Source organism: Ahaetulla prasina, chromosome 3 (genome assembly GCF_028640845.1).
Source record: "Ahaetulla prasina isolate Xishuangbanna chromosome 3, ASM2864084v1, whole genome shotgun sequence".
Classification (NCBI taxonomy): domain Eukaryota; kingdom Metazoa; phylum Chordata; class Lepidosauria; order Squamata; family Colubridae; genus Ahaetulla; species Ahaetulla prasina.
Window position 1 is genome coordinate 160,328,419 of NC_080541.1, and position 6,224 is coordinate 160,334,642.

Sequence of the window (6,224 nt, forward strand, 5' to 3'; positions counted from 1 at the left end):
TAAATAGAGATTTAGTAAATAGTTTGACAGTGTTGAGGGAATTATTTGTTTAGCAGAGTGATGGCCTTCGGGGGGAAAAACTGTTCTTGTGTCTAGTTGTTCTGATGTGTACTGCTCTATAGCGTTGTTTTGAGGGTAGGAGTTGAAACAGTTTATGTCCAGGATGTGAGGGATCTGTAAATATTTTCACGGCCCTCTTGATTCGTGCAGTATACAGGTCCTCAATGGAAGGCAGGTTGGTAGCAATTATTTTTTCTGCAGTTCTAATTATCTTCTGAAGTCTGTTTCTTTCTCGTTGGGTTGCAGAACCAAACCAGACAGTTATAGAGGTGCAAATGACAGACTCAATAGTTCCTCTGTAGAACTGGATCAGTATCTCCTTGGGCAGTTTGAGCTTTCTGAGCGCAGAAAGAAGAGTCTTTGTTGTCCTTTTTGGATGATGTTTTTGATGTTATCTGTCCATTTTAGATCTTGCAATATAATAGAACCTAGAAATTTTAAGGTTTCTACTGTTGATACTGTGTTGTCTAGTATTGTGAGAGGTGGAAGTATGGAAGGGTTTTTCTTAAAGTCTACCACCATTTCTACCGTTTTGAGTGTGTTCAGTTCCAGATTGTTTCGGTCGCACCACGGATTCATCATTGTCTCGAATGAGACCAGTCACTATTGTGTCAAGAAGCTGAACAAGCTTCTTGGATGAGAGGCGAAACGTCTTCAAAGAAAAACCAGAAAATCCAGTTGCCTCTTGAAAAAGCACCTTCGGGACAATTTGTCCCGGACAATCATGTCCTGGAATCTCCATAGCCGATTGATGTTTAGCTTTATTGTGGGTGTGTGTGTTTAATTCCGAGCAATGTCAGCTTTCCAAAGTTCATTTGAGTTGAGGTGATGCATAGATTGCATGCTTGCATGCATAAATTGCATGCATAAATCTGTCTAATTAGCCTCTCCACATTGTGGGGCTCTACTTCTTGAGTGGTTTAGCTGAGGCATATAAGGGGTCCTTGATGCTAGTGCATCACTAGTACTGATGGTGTTGCTTAATTTGGATAATGAAACGTCTGCAAGAAATTCAAACTCTGAGCACCATGGATCCCTCATTTCAACCCTGAGCTACAAATGTTCTCCTTTATTACCAGTGCAGGAGAAAGCCAAAGCTCAGGGAGTGGAACTAACTTCCGCTGTTCAAGCAGAAACGAGTCTTGGCCATTAGTCTAATTAAATGTGCAGTTCCTAAGTACTGTAGAAATTACTCATATTTCTAAACAACCCATCTCTCAAAGAGTGGCTGCAGTATGATTTATTTATTAGGTCACTGTTAAAAATGCTATTCCTTGGTTATGTAATTTTATGTAAAATACTTGGCAAAGTTTTTCTATTAATTTTCTATTGTGAAATTTTCACGTGTTCCATTGTAAAGCTTGACTGATAAGTAAATTGTAAAGATGATGTATGTATATTTATTTTGCAGTACTTAACAAAGCAGTCTTTAACAGCACATTGTTTAAGCACTACACCATAGCATTAAAGTAGATTGAATATGCCATGTATGTATGTTCTGGAGGTCACCAGATTGCAGAAGGCTGGGCTGATACGTTCCACAGGTTCAGCTGGTGAAGTGACATGAGTTCTGATTTTTTTTTCTGAATTTATAAAAAAAGACATTTTGCAAATGGATTGATTGTAGAAGACAGCGCCTCGCTTTATTGTTAGATCTAATTAGTGTTGGTAGAGCCAGTTTGGAGTAATGGTTAAGGCATCAGGATAGAAACCAGGAGACTGAGTTCTAGTCCTGCTTTAGCCCTGAAACCAGCTGAATGACCTTGTGTCAGGCACTCCCAACTTTTAGGAAGCAGACAAAGGCAAACCACTACTGAGATCTTGTCAACAAAATTCAGGAGTGACCACTAACTTGACAAAAGTACTTTTTTTAAAAAAAATCACCAGTATACCAATAACTTCAACATTGACTATTTTTGGGAAGGACAGACAGTGAAGCTGAAGCTGAAATACTTTGGCCACCTAATGAGAAGAGAGGACTCATTAGAAAACCTTGATGTTGAGAAAAACTGAAAGCAAAAAGAGAAGGGAACAGAATATGAGATAGTGTTATTGATGCAAGGAACATAAATTTGGACAAACTCTGAGAGACAGTGGGACCCTGGTATGGCATGCTATGGTCGATGAGGTTGCAAAGAGTCAGATACAACTCAGTGACTGAACAATAAAAATGCTGATAATTGGCTAGATCTGTATAAAATTGCACATTAAAAGCATTCCAATATTAAATATTTTATTCACTAGAATTGCTTTCCTGATTTCCAGAAAAATGATGCTTATATGTCACTGCAAAAGCAAAAAGGCTTGCAATATCTTCAAGACTAGTACACTTATAATGTTTTAATTTTGTAAATTATAGTCCTTTCATTCTAAGTTTAGACCAGGGGTTTCAAACTCACATCGTGATGTATTGTGACTCCTCCCCGCTTTGCTAAACTAGGGTAGGCATGGCCAGCACATAACGCATCCGGCCCACGGGCTGTGAGTTTGACACTCCTGGTTTAGACCAAAGGAAAGATTATATATATACGTATATATATTCTGTTCATTCATATCCCCCCCTCACTCACTTTCTTTCTCAAATATGAAATAGTAAAATGATGCACCAGTATTAATGACAATAAAGCTGTAATTAGATATGTTACAAACTCGCTACATTTACTCAACCCATGAGTAAGGATATCCTGAAATGAGCTTGAGGTTTGGTAAATACTAGAGAATCTGTATCTTTTTGGGTCGTTGTTTCAGAGATACTTCTTTACTTAAACAGAAACAGAATGACAAGAGTGGAAAGTAAAGAAGTGAGAGCAGGAGTGACTTCCAACTTCCTTCAGGCTTCCCCATTGAATTTCCTTAGGAGAATCTGGCAGGCAGCATTGGAAATCTCCCTTTTCCAGCAGGCTGAGTGAGGATGGGAGTGACTGTCATGGAACCACAGCAACAGCAGAAGCTCAGGAGCGCAGCAGCACTGAAGCAGCCACAACTTTTCCAAATGTCATTCTCCCAGGAGCGGTGGGTTCTGGATTATGGACATATTCTGTAATTTAGCCCTTTTGAGGTACTTCGATTCAAAAATCGTTGCTCTTCTGATGTACCATTTCAGCCAATGATGGTTCATGGTAATCATGATGTTAGTAATGTATAAATTTGGATGTGTCCACAAAAAATTTTTTTGACAATATTGTGGTTTGCCATTGCCTCCTGGATTGACTTTTTTTTTAAAAAAAAAATCCCAATCTACTATAGTCCTGAGAAGTCTATTTTTCCTATCCTGCTTAGTCTCTCCTCACATCAACTACTGTCAGTTAAGTGCTGCCATTTAGCTAAAGTGTAATATACAACTGAGCAATATGTAGTTTGGTTTATTGTTGGAACCCAGTCATCCTGTTTGCAAATCAAAAGTAGTGTTTGGATGTTGCATGCTGAGGTGACATATGGTACATTAATCTGGGGTTCTGCTTTAGTAATTGTGTGATTCCAACCACATTCTTGCAATGATGAGCTGGTTAACATTTATTTATTTATTTATTTAAATTTTTATACCACCCTTCTCCCGAAGGACTCAGAGCGGTGTACAGCCAAGGTTAAAACAATTTAAATATACAGAATTAAAATATAAATTTAAAATACATATTCAATAATGGCCAAATTAAAACCGTCAATTGACCCAACCTAAAATACCCCGTATAAAATTACAAAACATTAAAAATTTGGAAAATTTAAAAATCAAGCCAGTTCCGCTTGGATGAATAAATAAGTTTTTAATTCCCGGCGAAAGGTCCGAAGGTCAGATAATTGGCGCAAACCGGGGGGAAGTTCGTTCCAGAGGGTAGGTGCTCCAACAGAGAAGGCCCTTCACCTGGGGGCCGCCAGCCTGCATTGCTTGGCGGACGGCACTTTGAGAAGACCTTCTCTGTGAGAGTGTACGGGTCGGTGGGAGGCATAAGGTAACAGCAGGTGGTCCCGTAAGTACCCGGGCCCTAAGCCATGGAGCGCTTTAAAGGTGGTAACCAAAACCTTGAAGCGCACCCGAAAGACCATAGGTAGCCAGTGCAGACTGCGCAGGAGTGGTGTTACCCGGGAGCAACGTGAAGCTCCCTCAATCACCCGCGCAGATGCATTCTGGACTAACTGGAGTCTCCGAGTGCACTTCAGGGGTAGCCCCATGTAGAGAGCATTGCAATAATCCAGACGAGAAGTGACGAGAGCATGAGTGACCGTGCATAAGGCATCCCGGTCCAGAAAGGGGCGCAACTGGCGAACCAGGCGAACCTGGTAAAAGGCTCTCCTGGAGACGGCCGCCTGGTGGTCTTCAAACGACAGCCGTCCATCCAGGAGAACGCCCAAGTTGCGTACCCTCTTTGTTGGGGCCAGTGACTCGCCCCCAACAGTCAGCCACGGTTGCAGCTGACTGTACCGGGGTGCCGGCATCCACAGCCACTCCGTCTTGGATGGATTGAGTCTGAGTCTGTTTCTCCCCATCCAGACCCGTACGGCCTCCAGGCAACGGGACAACACTTCGACAGCTTCGTTGGGGTGGCCCGGGGTGGAAAAGTACAGCTGAGTGTCATCAGCATACAGCTGATAACTCACCCCGAAGCCACTGATGACTTTGCACAACGGCTTCATATAGATGTTGAACAGGAGAGGCGAGAGAATCGACCCCTGAGGCACCTCACAAGTAAGGCGCCTCGCGGTCGATCTCTGCCCTCCTGTCAACACCGTCTGCGACCGGTCAGAGAGATAGGAGGAGAACCACTGATAAACGGTGCCTCCCACTCCCAAACTCTTCAACCGGCGCAGCAGGATACCATGGTCGATGGTATCAAAAGCAGATGAAAGATCTAACAGGACCAGGGCAGAGGAACAACCCCTATCCCTGGCCCTCCAGAGGTCATCCACCAACGCGACCAAAGCTGTCTCCGTGCTATACCCGGACCGGAAGCCGGACTGGAACGGGTCTACATAGACAGCTTCATCCAGGTACTGGGGAAGCTGCCATGCCACCACACTCTCTACAACCTTCGCCACAAAGCGAAGGTTGGAGACTGGACGGTAATTACCCAAAATAGCTGGGTCCAGGGAAGGCTTCTTAAGGAGGGGTCTCACCACCGCCTCTTTCAAGGCGGCGGGAAAGACCCCCTCCAACAAAGAAGCCTTTATAATTCCCCGGAGCCAGCCTCGTGTCACCTCCTGAGTGGCCAGCACCAGCCAAGAGGGAAACGGGTCCAGTAAACCCGTAGTGGCATATAACCTCCCCAGCAGCCTGTCCATGTCCTCGGAAGCCACAGAATCAAACTCATCCCAAACAACATCAACAAGACGTGTCTCATACATAATGTGGAAAGAAATCTTAATCATAACTGTTTGGACAGAACTGGAACCAGGGCCTTGATCCAGGTTCAACCTTAACCTCACAGCCAAAAGCACAATCAGAACAGAACAGAATAACAGTTGGAAGGAACCTTGTCGTCTAGTCCAACCCCCTGCCCAAGCAGAAAACCCTACTGTTTCCACCACCACCACCACCACCACCATCACTCTGCTAAACAAATAATTCCCTCAACACTGTCAAATTAGTTACTAAGTCTGCATTACTATTAATCATCTCATAGTTCCCATCACCCATCTCCTTCCACTTATGACTGCATGACTGTAACTTTGTTGCTTGTATCCTTACGATTTATATTGATATTGTTTCCTGATTGCTTATTTGTACCCTAGGACTATCATTAAGTGTTGTACCTTATGATTCTTGATGAACATATTTTTTTCTTTTATGTACACTGAGAGATATGCACCAAGACAAATTCCTTGTGTGTCCAATCACACTTGGCCAATAAAAAATCCTATCCTATCTTATTCTACTGCACCATTATACTGACAAATGGCAGTCCAGTCTCTTCATCCAGTGATGAAGCTCCCACAACTTCTGAACCAGTTTAACTGGTTTGTTCTCACTGTCAGAAATTTTTTTCTAGTATTGAATATCTCCTTGCCCAGTTTCCATCTATTATTCCTTGTGTGGCCTTCCAGTGCTTTGGAAAATATGGTGAATCTCAAGGAGATGCCCATTTGGGAAAGAGGAAAAGCAGACGCCTAGTTTCATCTCTCAGATTAGAAAGCGGCCACGTTTCCTTGACAGTCACTCTTAAGTGGGAGCC